Source organism: Oryctolagus cuniculus, chromosome 10 (assembly GCF_051225735.1).
Source record: "Oryctolagus cuniculus isolate XC-2025 breed Fujian yellow rabbit chromosome 10, ASM5122573v1, whole genome shotgun sequence".
Lineage (NCBI taxonomy): Eukaryota > Metazoa > Chordata > Mammalia > Lagomorpha > Leporidae > Oryctolagus > Oryctolagus cuniculus.
In genome coordinates, this window is record NC_142876.1 from 61086999 (window position 1) to 61102454 (window position 15456).

Consider the following 15456-nt stretch of genomic DNA (forward strand, 5'->3'; position numbering starts at 1 on the left):
ATTATCATTAAAAATAAAGTTATACACACACAAATGTAAGCAAAACAAATGCATTATAAAACTCAACAACAAAACATCAAATATCCTTATTAAAAATGGGCAAAGGACTTGAATGGACATTTCTCTAAAGGAGTTATGGATCAACATCACTTATTATTAGGGAAATGCAAACCAAAAGCACATAAAGTAGCCACCTAAACTCAGCGGGATGACTTTTATAAAAAAATCAGAAAACAAATATTGGTGATGATGTAGAGAATTTGAAACCTGTGTGTATTCCTTGAGTAGCTGCTGAGGAAAACAATATGGTAGTTGCTAAAAAAAATTAAACACAGAATTATCATATGACCCAGCAATTCCACTCCATATATTCCCCAAAGAATTAAAAGTAGGAACTTTGCAAGGCACATTCGCAGCAATATTATTCAGCGTGACCCCAAAGTGGAAGAAGCTCAAGTGCCCACCAAAGGACGAATAGATATAAAATGTGATTCACAGACATAATGAAATATTATTCAGTTTTGAAAAGGAAGGACATTCTGACAGATGCCACAATGTGGATGAACTTTAAAGATGTTGTGCAAAGTAAAATAAGCCAGTCACAAAAGGACAAACACATAATTCAATTTACAAAGGTATCTAGAGAAGTCAAATTCATAAAGACAGAAAGTAGAACAGTGGTTTCCAGAAAAGGGAAAACAGAGTGTTATTATTATCCAATAGACAAAGAGTTTCTGTATGGGAAGATGAAAAAGAGTTTCTGTATGGGAAGATGGTGATGATGGCACAGCAAATACATGCACTAATGACACTGAACTGTACACTGAAAATGGAAAATTTTAAGTTATACATATTTTACTACAATAAAGTGCATTATGAAAAATGTAGAGAATATATTGCATATAGAAAATGAAATAAGCACCACACACAATTCTCACTAAATGAGCATACTACTAAGCTTTTTTCCTTGAGTTGTCTGTTCCATGCATATTTTTATATAATGCAGTAATTTCTTATGTGACTATAAAGTCTATAACTTTTTATCTATCTCTATATCCTCACACTTATAGTTTAAAAACAAATCATGTGGGTGGTGAGCACCTTTGAACCATCACCTGTTGCTTCCTGGATGTACATTGGCAGGAAGCTGGAATCAAGAGTGGAGACACGACTCGAACTCAGGCAAGCAGATGGTTTAACCATCATTTAAATGCTAGGCCAAACTCCTGCCACTAAAACAGATTCTGATGAACAAAAAAGCAGAGAAGTGCACATAAACTGGGGGGAAGAGCACAAATCAAGTTTTAGAAGTAGGATTAAGGTAAGATTATGTGGAAAGCATGAGAAAAAGTCACTTCGCGTGGGTGAAGAATTTACACTGAATAATAAAGACATAATGGTGGGGGGGTCCGACGCTGTGGCGCAGTGGGTTAATGCCCTGGCCTGAAGCAGGCATCCCATATGGGTGCCGGTTCCAGTCCTGGCTGCTCCTCTTCTGATCCGGCTCTCTGCTATGGCCTCGGAAAGCAGTAAGAAGATGGTCCAAGTCCTTGGGCCCCTGCGCCCATGTGGGAGACCCAAAGAAGTTCTTGGCTCCTGGCTTTGGATTGGCACAGCTCTGGTCATTGTAGCCATTAGGGAGTGAACCAGCAGATGGAAAACCTCCCTCCCTCTCTCTCTCTCTGCCTCTCCTCTCTGTATAACTCTATCAAATATAAAATAAATAAATCTTTTTAAAAAAAAGACATAATGGGAGGTAGCGATGATGAGGAAGGAGAAGAAAGGCCAAGAGTGTAATGGTCCATCCAGAAGTTCTCTCACGGCTTCATATGAGTCTTGGGTTCCTGGAAGTAATAGGCTTGGGAACAGCAGCTCACCTTTTAACAGGGACATCACCTAAATGAGAAAGACTTTGCCTGATGGAGTTATGTCTGATGAGTAGGAACAGGAAGGGCTTTTGGCATTGTAATAATTTCTATCTAAACCAAGATTAGATTTTCATGTTTGTCCATGGCAACTTTGTTTAAAATAATTGAATGTGTTTGTAAAAGGAAGGGTGTTTTTCTAATTTCTAGAAGAACCATTGAGTTTTGCAATCAATGTGCATGTGTTACTGTCGTGTATCTTTCTTACTCTTTGAGAAAATAAAATCTCACCAATTTATGCATCGTCCAGGCAGTTAGTCCATACACTTACTATTATCCAATTTGTCAAGTTATTTTGAAAAAAAAATTAATGGAAAAATAAAGATATACTGTATATATTATGGTGTATATTTTGATATTTTGAATATGTATGTATTGTGGAATTACTACATCAAACTAGTTAACATAATTTGAATATCTCTGAACCTTATTTGTGGGAGGACACTTCACATCTCTTATCTTAGCAATTTTTAACAATACAATACATTTTTACTAGTGATGGCTACCATGTCATATAACAGTAGATCATTTGAATTTATCCTCCTTAGTTACTTTTTAAAGAAGATCTTAGTTCATTTTTACATAAGCTTCCAATTTTCAAAGGATGACCAATTAACAGATGCATTGAAATAAATGGGTCTAGAAAAAAAAAGAAAAAAGTGGGTCTACACAAAATAATAAAATTTAAAAATTAGAAATGCCTGCTCACAAAAATCCTGTATTTTTTTATGAGAAGAATGTAGGGTGTTTGTGTCTGTGGGGGAAAATGTACTTTATCAAATCAGAACAGTGTTTGCTATGACTGTGATTTGAATATAGTTTGTCTTCTCTCCTCTGAAACTCATGTTGAAATTTTAAAAAAATTAATTTATTTATTTGAAAGGCAGATTTACAGAGAGAGGGAAAGACAGAGAGACAAGGAGACAGAGGCAGAGACAGAGGACTCTTCCATTTGCTGGTTCACTCCTCAAATGGTTATAACAATCAGGGCTGGGCCAGGCTGAAGGCAGGGGCCAGAGACTCCATCTGGATCTCCCATGTGGGTAGCAGGGCCCAGGCATTTGGGCCATCCTCTTCTGCTTTCCTAGTCATATTAGCAGGGAGCTGGATTGGAAGTGGAGCAGTTGGGACCCAAACCAACACCCAAATGGGATACTGGCACTGCAGGTGGCAGCTTAACCCTTTGAGCCATAGCATTGGCCCCTTATGTTGAAATTTGATTGCCTTTGTAGCAATATGGGGAGGTGGCACCTGCCCTCGTGAATGGATTAATCCATTTCTGGATTCATGGGTTATTGAAGGAGTGGCTTTGTTATAACTACAAGTTCTCTCTGGTTTGCTTGGCCATGTTATGTGGTAAGAAGGCTCTCACTATTGCTGAGCAGATCCTGGAGCCATGTTCTTGGACTTCACAGCCTTTAGAAATGTGAGCTAATCTCTGCTGTGGCCCAGGAGGGCTGTGGAGGATGGCCCAAGTGCTTGGGCACCTACACCTACATGGAAGACTAGGAAGAAGCACCTGGCTCCTGTCCTGGCTTCGGATTGGCATAGCTCCAGCCGTTGCGGCCGTTTTGAGAGTGAACCAACGGAAGGAAGACCTTTCTCTCTGTCTCTCTGTCTCTCACCCTTACTGTCTATAACTCTACCTGTCAAATAAATTAAAAAAAAAAAAAAAGAAATGTGAGCTAAATAAACATCATGCTATAGCAACAGAAAATGAGTTAAGACACTCTTAAGTTAAGACTCAGATGATAGTTTTTTTGGGGAGATAGTTTGGTTTTCCTCCCCACTTCCTGCTCTGTTACCTTTTGTCCTAAAGCTAGCAAGGCAATGGATACACTTCCACACAAGTCAGTGCAGGGACGTTGATTGTAGATTTGTATGCCCACAGGAACTAAAAGATTGGCTTTCGGGTGCTGTACTGTGAGGGTTCCGACTGCTTTCCCGCCAGCTGAGAATCAGACAAGATCAGATGACAACCACTGCTGGAGTCACACACAAGAGGAGACAGAGAGGGCTTTGGGGTGAGGGAATGCAAAGGTTGCAAAGGATTTAGGGGCCATAGGGACAGAGAAGAAAGGGAGGAGTCTCTGGGGAATGTTCTCTGCCCTAGACAAGGGGCAATGCATTGCATGGTGCTCTAGAAAGCGCTGTAGCTAAGAGCAGTGATGTGGGAACAGCTTGGAGAATGAGTGGATTAGGTGAGAAACACTCTCCTTCAGTCTCTAACATCTGTTGGATTCTATATAAATTGAGATAACATTCTTGAGATTGAAATTACAGACTAAATGTTTTCTGGATGTGTCAGGATAGCCTGGATTAGATAACAGAAAATTTGTGGTGTGCTGTGGTGTGCGCATAGGCACACACGCACACACACACATATACACATATACATACATACATGAATTTTAATGAGACACCTATGAGGAAGTCAGAAGGTCCTTAGGTCATTCATTTACTTTCTATCCCCTCCTTCCATCCTCATGATGCCTTTTCTCTCTCACTGGCCTGGAAGCAGCTCTGTGGTGACAGGCCATTCTGAACTTCTCAGTATATTCTACAACATTTTTGCACATGGCCTTGTGGAGTACAAGTGATTAACAATTATTCATTATGAGAATATGATGGATTAGTGAAAGATGAAAACAAGAATCCTCAATTGCTGATGTATATTATGAGATTTGCTTTTAATTTTTTCTCAAGAGTTTTCTCGCATTTTTAAAACTGTAACATGGCTACTGAAGAGCAAAACAGAATTGCTAATATTTGTACCTAAAGAATGAAAGTAACTTACTAGGAACATAGGTTGACCTGTAGAAATTGACATATAGAAAACATTAGAATATGTATTTATTAGAGGATTCTCTCTGAGTTTTTTCTTAACAATGAAAGGAGTATAAGAATATTTGCTTTTTAGACTTTTCTAGCTGAACTGAGATCTCAGGGTAAAATCTATATGCACACCTGTTGCTTACTTATTAACCTAGTTGCCAGAGGTCAGAGGACATAGAGCAGGTAAAGGCAAAACGTGCCTTAAATCAATGATAATCTTAGTGGCTACTATTCCTTGAACTAATTTTATGCCAGGTATTCATTTATTTTCACAACAATGCTACAAAGACAAGTTTGCCCTAAATTTGATGCTTCCAAAATTAAATTCATGTTCCTGATAGCCTCTGCCCTGTATCAGTCTCTGCTTTTTTTTTTTTCCCCCGGTCTCTGTTTTTAACCAATGAGGCAGCTCAGCCACACAAATGGCCTGTCATTTGCAGAGTTCATGTGAACTGGTTGCTGGGGGAGGGAATATATTTTCCACTAAGTAATCTACAAAATGAGCCGCTCCATTGCCATAGCTTACTCGAGACATATTTAGATGAAAGAGAATGCTTTGGTTTCTCTACTGGAACTGCCTACAAGATTAAACCTATAAAGGAACATAAACTGAGCAAAGCATGATTAACACCATTATGGAAGATTACAGCATTCCTCACACCCCACCACCTGCCAAGACCAAAAAATTCTACATTTGCCCACGCCCCACCCCATGAAAAAGACTCTTCCATTATGAAAAAAAAATTTGCAAAACTTACCAGACTGGGGAAATAAATCATTAGCCTGCTCTAAAGTCTATAGCATTTTTCAAGAGACAAACAATGGAATCATCAGGCTGGTTACAGCCAGGCAGGTTTTCAGATAACACCCTCTATAATGACAGCAGTTACTGCAGAAATATGACCCCAGGAACATGCACCTGTGACTTAGGGAGAGCGAGGAAAAGACAGGTTATTTGAAATTCTGAACAGAAAGAAAGGCACAGAGAACCCTTTTTGGTGGAAAATAATAGAAAAAAGTGAAAAAAGGCTCCTGGTGATAGGAGAAGAAAATAAAAAATGCCCCCCTGAATGGGAAAGCTTCAGAAATTCCTCTAGTTTGCAGAGGGAAAAATAATCTGAAAATCTCATGACAAATCAGTATCATAACCATTTTTCACTGGGATTTTAACCTTGCTTTTAGGATGCAGATTTTTATGCTATTAAAATAATTCACTCTAAAAGTGACTCCACTTCAGTGTCACTTGTGCTTTTCAGAGGGGCGTGCATTTACGAGAATATGCACGTATGTATGTTTTCCTTAGGTCACTTTTGAATCTATGTAAAGCACTGCACTCCATGGCACACAGAATTGATAAGGTACAATGTTAACACTGAACTCTGCAGTGTTATACAACAATGTGTCCCTCCAAAAGCTTATGTTGAGTTCGTAACCCCTATTACCTCAGAACATAGTTGTATTTGGAGGAAGGGTCTTCAAAGAGGTAAATCAATAAATGAGGTCATATGAATGAGCCTTAATCCAATACTACTGCAGTCATTTTAAGAAGCAGAGAGTAAGGCACAGGCGCACACAAGGAGAGTGTCTGGTGATAGGGAAAAGGCAGAAATCCATGAGCCAAGGAGAGAGGCCTCAGGGAAGACAAACCTGCTAACAACCTTGATCTTGACCTGAGAAACTATATTTCTGTTGTTTAAACCTCCCGGTCTGTGGCACTTTGTTAGGGCAGTGCTAGCAAACTAAGGGGCCATTCTCAAGGCAGGTGTTCGTCAACAGTCTCCCCTCTACCCTAGGTGCCTTTGTCTCCACAAGCTTTCAGAGACTGTCTCACTCTAGTCACCCCACATCTCACTGCACTAGATTGTGCTCAAAGAGACATCATAAGTCTCCACTTACCCAATATATCCTGTTGTTTTACCTGCCTCTGAAACTTGATTTCACTTGTCTGTTCTGTGGGCACCCTAAGCTCTATGTGTCTAAATTAACTGCTTCTCTGATGAGACAGATTTATTCTCATCACTTTCATCCCATCATCTGAGAGTACAAACCCATGTTTAATTATGTTTAATTTTCTTTTTTAAATATTTATTGATTGAAAGGCATAATGACAGAGAATGAGGGACACACACACACACACACACACACATATCTTCATCTGCTGGTTCACTCCCTAGATGGCTGCAATGTCCAGGACTGGGCCAGGCCCAAGCCACGAGTTGAGAACTCCATCACGGGCTCCCCATGGGTGGCAGGCACCCAAGCACTTGTGCCATCTTCTGTTGCTTTTCCAGGCCCATTAGCTGGGAGCTGGATGGGCAGCAGAGCGGCCTGACTCCAGCCAGGACTCTGATTCTCCTTCTGCCTTGTGAGCAGTTTCTGCCCCTTATTTCTGCAAGTTATTTTTACTTCTTGGAAATCTCTTCCAATTACCTAATCTTATCCATTTATCAATTGCAATTTCATATCTAATTCCTGAGTAATGCTTTATTCAAAAGACACTGACTACATGTAACTGCCTCCTGGGGCTCTGCAACATATCCCATTTTGCATTTTGTCTTTGTTGACAAGGACCTTTGAGTCAAACCTGATGCGCCAGGCCACCGCCATCTCTTTATCTCAGGCTCCAGTCAAAGCTATCGCCCTTCCTTCTTGATGTGATTTATGATCTATTGTAAACTCTCTGTGCAATACAAGCATTTTCAACAAGAGGCCTCAAATGCACACAGCCCAGCTCATAAGATGCTCTGAAAAAAACTAGCTGTGAAATTAAAAACAAATAAAGAGTTATACAGACTATAGCCTATCGTACTCCCATGGTTGTTATTTTTAAAAATTGCTTTTTAGGCCCCCGTCACTGAGACGCCGCCAAGGACACAGCATCCTCTCCCTTGAGGGCCCACTTCCCGATGCCCCATTTTCCCTGTCTTTTTTCTCCTGCCCCAGGCTTCTGCAGGCCACTTCCACTAAGGAAAAGCAATCATATCATATATTTGCTACCCAGGACCACCGCTCTTTCGACCCCTTTGCTGAGGCAAGTACAGGGGATGCTCTGCTTCCTGCTGCCACGGAGGATAATATCCAGGTAAGAATTCAACACAGAAATGGTAGGAAGCCCTTAGTACTGTCACAGGGATCACTGATGATTACAATAAGAATAAACCAGTGGGTCGGCGCCGCGGCTCACTAGGCTAATCCTCCGCCTTGTGGCGCCAGCACACCGGGTTCTAGTCCTGGTCGGGGCGCCGGATTCTGTCCTGGTTGCCCCTCTTCCAGGCCAGCTCTCTGCTGTGGCCAGGGAGTGCAGTGGAGGATGGCCCAAGTGCTTGGGCCCTGCACCCCATGGGAGACCAGGATAAGTACCTGGCTCCTGCCATCGGATCAGCGCGGTGCGCCGGCCGCAGCGGGCCGGACGCGGTAGCCATTGGAGGGTGACCCAATGGCAAAAGGAAGACCTTTCTCTCTGTCTCTCTCTCTCTCTCACTGTCCACTCTGCCTGTCCACCCCCCCAAAAAAAAAAAAAGAAAAAAGGAAAAAAAGAATAAACCAGTGGAAGTGTTTAAGAAGAAATTTGCCTGCAATGGTATTGTAGTTGAGCACCCAGAACGCAGAGAAGTAATTCACCTATAGGGTGACCAGTACAAGAACATATGCCAGTTCCTGGTGGAGACTGGACTAGTTAAGGACAATCAGCTGAAGGTGTGCGGGTTTTAAGTGCCTGTAGCTCAGGGAAGCTTAAGTGAGGATTTCCTTGCAATGAGTAGAATTGTCCTTTTGGATCTCGAGTTTGAAAGCCTCACAGCTTGGGTAATATAACCATTTGGGGTCTTGGACTAGTGTCATTCCCTCATGCAATAAATGGAAAAGAGCCATGCTGTCTAGTCGTGAAGTCCTTCATTTAAACAGAGAGGTCAAGCAGTAGGCGCCTGGCAGCGCCATGCCTGAAACAAAGCAATACCGTGATGGTTTAGCCAAGCCCACAGCCCTGAGGTCAAAACCACTGTGTCTGTCCAGAAGCCCCTCGCCTCTCCTGTAGACCTGCCTGACCTAAAAGCATGAAGGACCCTCAGGGAATCGGAGGAGAGGATGGGGTAAGGCAGCAACAGCTGCTGCACCCCTAGAAGAGGCTTTGGTAGTGAGAAGCAGCTTTCTGGGTGCCTCTGACCTGCCCTTGTGGGCAGAAGTTCATGGAGTTCAGAGGCCAGGCTCTCTCCAGCGAGGTGACCAGATGTCCTTGATGAGGGGGGCTCAAACACCAGTGTGAAGCCAGCCTTCTATCAGTTAAACCTTTGACAAGGGAACGAATTCCAAACAGATGTCCTCAGTTAGAGCTAGCTATAGAACTCACTGCTTACTAGCACCAGCTGTTAGATGTCCTATGAATTAACAAACTGATTTTTGGTTTTTTTTTTTTCCCTTCCTTTTTAATGTTATGTAATGTATTTAAGTCGTTGTTTAAATAAAACTTGCTTCCAAAAAGCTGCTTTTCATCATTAGCTCTATTCTGGGGGTATTGAGTATAACTTTGCGATCAGACTTTACATGTGTAGGGCTGGACCAGGTGAGTATGCCACACAGTTGGGACGCTCACATTCTTTATTGAAGTGCCTGGTTTGAGGCCCAGCTCCTCCACTTCCAATCCAGCTTCTTGCCAGCACATCATGGGAGGAAGCAGATGATGGCTCAACTACGTGAGTCCCTGCCGCCCATGTTGGCGACTTGGGTGGAGTTCCTGGGTCCCGGCTTCAGCCTTGCCAGCCCTGGCTGTTGTGGGACTTTGGGAAGTAAACCAGCAGATGGAAGATCCTTTCTTGTCTGTCTTTTGTCTGTCTTTGTCTGTCTCTCTGCTTTTCAAGTAAAAGAACTGACAATAAATAAACATTTTCTTAAAAAGACTAGGCTCTTGTCTCCTTTTGCATAGAATAATACATAAAGTAAGTACTCCATAAATGTTCTCTGTTCAATTAAAATTCATGTAGTATTTCTTAGGAAGACTAATGTATGCTTTATTAGGTAAGTTAGTAAGCCTGAAGGAAGCACTTCCTGCTCAGTAGTACCTCTTTCATAAAGGCAGAAACATCTGCTTGCACGTTTTGTAGACATTTTTTCCCTTTACATTTTTACAGGCTTGAAAAATAGTTGTGCTGCATAAATATCCCAGTATGAGTCATTTACTTAACCAAACAGCTGCTTACTCATTAGCCAAATGCTCTTCTTTTTAAGTCATACACTTTAATGAATTTTCTTCCATGCCTCTTTCCCCCAGGAGCCAGAAGAATGATGTGTAGATATTTTACTGGAATACTAAGGAGGTACAGCTTTGCTTGTGACATGGGGGAACCCAGACTTTGTGATGTAGCAGGAAGCCATCCTGGCTCATTAAAAAAAAATGTTTGTCTATGCCTTGGTTGTCTCCCTAGTACAGACAATGCTTGTTGCCCATTCTCATCTCTTCCTCTTCCCATTCAGACCCAACCTACCAATTCTCTCATGAAGGACACCCTATAGTCCCTTGTTTCTTTTCCCCCTATCACCATCACCTCTTATTATGCCAGTAGACAGTCCATGTCAAGGAAATCTTATACTTCACAAGGCCAAGGCAATGGCAAATATCCTTGTAAATTTTTCATAAAGATGAAACTACAGATCAACTTCTAAAATCTATAGCACTCAGATATCACTTTTGATTTCAATGATAAATACAAAGAAACAATTTGCAATTTCTATCACAGAGAACTAGCCTCCAACTGTCTATAGTGACCTCGGTTGAAGAATTGCATTTTAACTCAACTATACTTTATTTCAGAAGAACTCAATGAGGATGGGGGCATAGAGTTCACATTATTCTTGTCCATCTAAGAGAGGATATTCACACTGTTATCTCTTTTAAAAATGGCCATCACCAGGAGTTCCTTCTTTGGCAAGTCAATAAATGCACACATGTTTTAAAGGGCTGATAAGAGAACTTTAATTTCTAGAAAGACCAAATGAGAAGAAACAGATACAGCTTTCCAAAGTGCTATTTATAGCATGCTGTTCTCAACAGGATTCCAATTCCAATGTGGATTTTTTCCAGTTCCCAGAGGATATCTTCAAATTCCCAGAGCTGACATTTAGCTGGTACCCCTCCAGTATGACTGCACTTGTTGAAATCACCAGTTGTTCAGATCAATTTTATACTGGCTAGTAATTACCTATTGTTCTGATCCCTCTGGCTACCCATTCCCTCAACAATGCTTCTCACACAAATGTCTTATAAATTAGCAACTAAAGAGTTAATCCTTGACCAAGAAGGAACACTTGGATCATGCTCTGACTCCATCCAGTCATTCTGATTGGTTTCTGGATAAGTTTTGCATATTGCTTACAAACAGTATTTGTTTCCAGGTATATTAGGCATTACGTTTTCTGGAAAGCAATCTGTGCTACTTTTGAGAATGAGAGCATTGCCATCATTTCCTCCTTAGCATTTATTTTCCTCATCTGTGAAACAGTGAATGCCCTGACTTTGCAACCTGGGTCCCAGGGTTGTCCCCAGGGAATACTGTTGCTAAACAGGAATCAGGTTCCACTTTCATCAAACAGTTCCGGTTTCTTTTTTCTATTCACTGAGGACATACTATCTTTTTTGTTAGGAGAAAGGATTTAGAAAAATGTATTTTACAGCTAAAAGCCAATCTGGAAACCACTGAATTTAATAAGTGTGAATCTTTCATCTCATTTTAAGATTGTGAAACTAATAATAGTAAAATTATAAAAAAGTTATATGTAAGACGATTAAAAATAGTTGTATTTCCAGGCATTCTTCCAAGTGTCTTGCATATTTAAACTCAATCCATTAAGTGACACTAAGATCTAGTGTTGTGATTATTACTGCAATTATTAAAGTTTAAAAAGAGTATATTCAGGTTATTTATTTTCACTTTTACAATTTCCTTACACATACTTGAGGTCACAATTTATTCAAAGCCAATTTCTTCACAATGACTCTTTAATGAAATGTAAATTGTGATATTGTCTTTCTTGTGGACTGTGACTTGGGAGTGGAGATATTTTTGAGATCATTTTATCTTTAACTTGGATTTCATTAGACTGAGAGAGGAATAATTATACATGTGCTCACTGCGTGGTTTATAACACTTGTTCCTTCATTTTCAACCATGACCTGAAAAGCAATTTTTAAAAAAAAGATTTAACTATTTATTTGAAAGGCAGTTACACACACACACACACACACACACACACAGATCTTCCATCCGCTGGTTCACTCCCTAATGGCCGCAATGGCCAGGGCTGGGTCAGGCCAAAGCCAGGAGCCAGAAACTTCATCCAGGTCTCCCAAGTGAGTAACAGGACCCAAGGACTTGGGCCATCTTCTGCTTCTTTTCCCAGGCACATTAGCATTAGCAGCGACCTGAATTAGAAGTGGAGCAGCTGGAACTTGAACTGGATCCCATATGGCATGCTTAACCTGTTACGCCACAACGCTGGACCCTAAAAAGCAGTTTTTAATGCCAGTCCATGGATGTGACTTAGGTATTTCCTGAGCACTAACTCCTGAATGTCACAGCTTAGCTGGGATAAACATCCAGATGAAAATCTGAGCACGAAATTCCTCATCGCTGTCCTTATGCGGGTTTACGGAAGAGACAGCAGGTCCCTGCTCACCCACATCTGCCCTCCACTGTGGCACTTCCTGGGTGCTTGGTTGCTGAGGGTCTCATTGAGCCTCTTGCTTTCTCTCACAGCCCCACCCACGTGTTTTTTGAGGGGGTGGTGGGTGTCTGGCCGTGGGTCCTTTGAGTAGCCTAGCTCAGGTCTTTGCTGGTGCAGGGCGCTGTCTTTTTTCTGTGATCCCAGCAAAGCTGGGAATGGAAACTTTTGCTGTATGAGACAGTAAAGCTGCTTGGGATGAGAAGGAGACAGTTCTGAGGGTGCCTGTGTTTTAATAAGGTGTTGGGGCATGCGAGAGAAGAACTGCACAGATTCCTGTGACCTCTGTGGGCAGAGGGGGCTCTACCAGGCGGCTGAGTGTCGGCGTAAGACAGGGGAGATATACTGCCCTCTGGAGGCATCCACACAGGGATGCACCATAGCTTGCCAGGGATGTTAAATGGATTCATATGGCAAGTGAGAGTTGACTCAATGGGATCTGTGTAGCGGTAACCATCTTACTGATCCTCAAAGTACACATTGACTTGCCATAGTATTGATTAAAAAAAAAAACAAATGTACCTCATTTACTGTGTTTCTTTTTAAAATATTTATTTAGGAAGGGAAGGGAAGGAAAGAGGAAGGGAAAGGAAGTGAAAGGAAAGGAAGCAGGGGAGGGAGGGAGGGAGAGAGAGAGAGTCTCCTACCCACCCAACTAGTGGTTCACTCCTTAAATGCCTCCAACATCTATGGTCTGGGCCAAGCTGAAGCCAGGAGCTGGGAACTCAATCTAAGTCTCCCAGTGATCCAAGTACTTGATCCATCACCTGCTGCTGCTTAGGGTATGACCAGAAGGAAGCTAGATGGAAGCAGAGCTGGGACTCGAATCCAGGCACTCCATTAAGGGATACGGGTGTCTCAAGCAGCATCTTTTTTAAAAAAAATTTATTTGACAGGTAGAGTTATAGACAGTGAGAGAGAGAGAGCGTGAGAAAGAAAGGTCTTCCTTCCATTGGTTCACTCCCCAAATGGCCGCTAGGCCGGCGCTGCACCGATCCGAAGCCAGGAGCCAGGTGCCCCCTCCTGGCCTCCCATGCGGGGGCAGGAGCCCAAGCACCTGGGCCATCCTCCACTGCCCTCCCGGGCCACAGCAGGGAGCTGGACTGGAAGAGGAGCAACTGGGACTAGAACCCGGCGCCCATATGGGATGCCGGCGCCACAGGCAGAGGATTAACCAAGTGAGCCATGGCACCGGCCCCTCAAGCAGCATCTTAACCACTCTGACAAACACCTCCCTCTAGCCACTCCAATTTACTTTATCTCTAAAGTACCAACCCAGTCTGTGATTTTATGGTTTTCACCTGATGTCTTGCTCAGACCTTTTTCAATACAAATTCAAATAGTTAGAAATACATAAAAATTGTATACATCTGTGTTGTATATTCCACTCCCACCCCTACTCCTGCACGCTGACTTTCGGTGGTAGGGTAGAGTTGCTGAGTTAGAGTAATAGATTTGGTTGGTTAACAACAGGAGACAAAAGCCTTACTCGAACAAGAAACCTGTCAAGGGAATTTCAGACATGGGCCAGTGGGAGTGGTGAGAATTTGGGTTAGAGTCCTTGAAATCACATCAAAGCAGTGGTGGGCAGCCCCACCTTCTCCTACAGTGTGTCTAGAAGCCCCAGTGGCCACCCAAGCTGCCTAGAGAACCGCTGATATGCTTTCTGGCCAGCAATGCCCTTCTGCCTTTTCCCTTCTCCCCACAGCCCTGTCTGACTGGGGGTGAGGCAGCGGAACTGACACAAAGGGTGTTTCAGACATTCCTGCTTTACAATGTTAATAGCCCGCCCACCCTCTGGAGCAAGACTCTAAGATCCTGTGCTCCCCTTTCTCCATAAAGAGAATTGTGAGCAAAGTGGAATGTTGCAGTGTCCCTGCTGGTTATCCCATCATCAGTAACCACTTTCACATCTTCTTTCTTCCTTCTGTTGTCCTGCTTTGACATGCTTTAAAAACTGAAGACCATGGAAAAATACATTTTTGGGTGATATTTCTAAAAATGACAAAGAGGTTTTTATCTCTGGATTCTGGGCTGTTATTATCGTGAAGTACTCCTAACCCTTTCCCCAGATGGCTGATGTAGTGATGTAACTGCACAATGAACAAGATAAATCTAGAATAATAAGGCCATGTATGTGCAGAAAAATCCCTTAACTTTTCATGGCTTCTTTCCATATGCCTTAAAAATGCTCATTAAAATACCTCCTACTTTATTGGTTTATCTCATTATATTGGTTTACTCATATTGGTTTCCTCTATTTTAATGATTAATGTATCTTATGAAAAGATTTCTTGTTTGGAAAACTTAACCAGGCCACTCTTTTGTAAAGTAGGGAGGTCTGATGCCTTGGCTTCTCCTTTGAACTGAACTAAACAAGACCTGTCTGGTTTTCTCTTTTTCAAAATTAGTAATCCACACCAAAGCCATCTATTTAAACTGAGTCTCATTATTAGTAACTTGTACAACCTGAAAAAATAAACTGAACCATAAATATTGTTTTTAAAATAATTTAAAATTTCTTTGCAATAACTATCAAGTCATTTAGCCATTAGTGGTTCCTGGAAGACCTTTAAGACCTATTTGTAAAAGATATGAGAAAAACGTGCTCTGGCAATCCACACGACTCAGCATTAACTCTGCTCCTGGTGCAGGTAACAAAATCCAGCTTTAAATTTTGCTCAAAAAGTTAAGTCAGTTTGGGATAGGGTTGTGCATAGGAGGGTTGTGAAAGATTACAAAATAGCTTCCCCTGGCAGAAACTTAAGAAAGCCATTCCATTGCTTTCCATCTCTGCCAAGGATTTATCTTCAGAAGGCAAACAGATGACAGGATGAAGGCTACTGGGTGGGTGCACAAACAGGAACCCATTTGTGTGCACTGCGACTCAACTGGAAAGAAGGTAGGAATCACCAGTGCGGGGAAAAGAAAATGGAGAGGAGTTAGGAAACCAAATAAAACAAAGCTTCCTTTGACTAATGGAGCA

General features: G+C 41.9%; 1 protein-coding gene and 1 pseudogene across 7 annotated transcripts in view; one reads left to right on the top strand and one right to left on the bottom strand.

Annotated features, from left to right (window-relative positions):
- Positions 1-15456, bottom strand: part of DLGAP1 (DLG associated protein 1) — a 1086743-nt gene that overhangs the window by 528151 nt on the left and 543136 nt on the right. The window lies entirely within an intron of this gene.
- Positions 1750-8471, top strand: LOC149123792 (eukaryotic translation initiation factor 1 pseudogene; annotated as a pseudogene).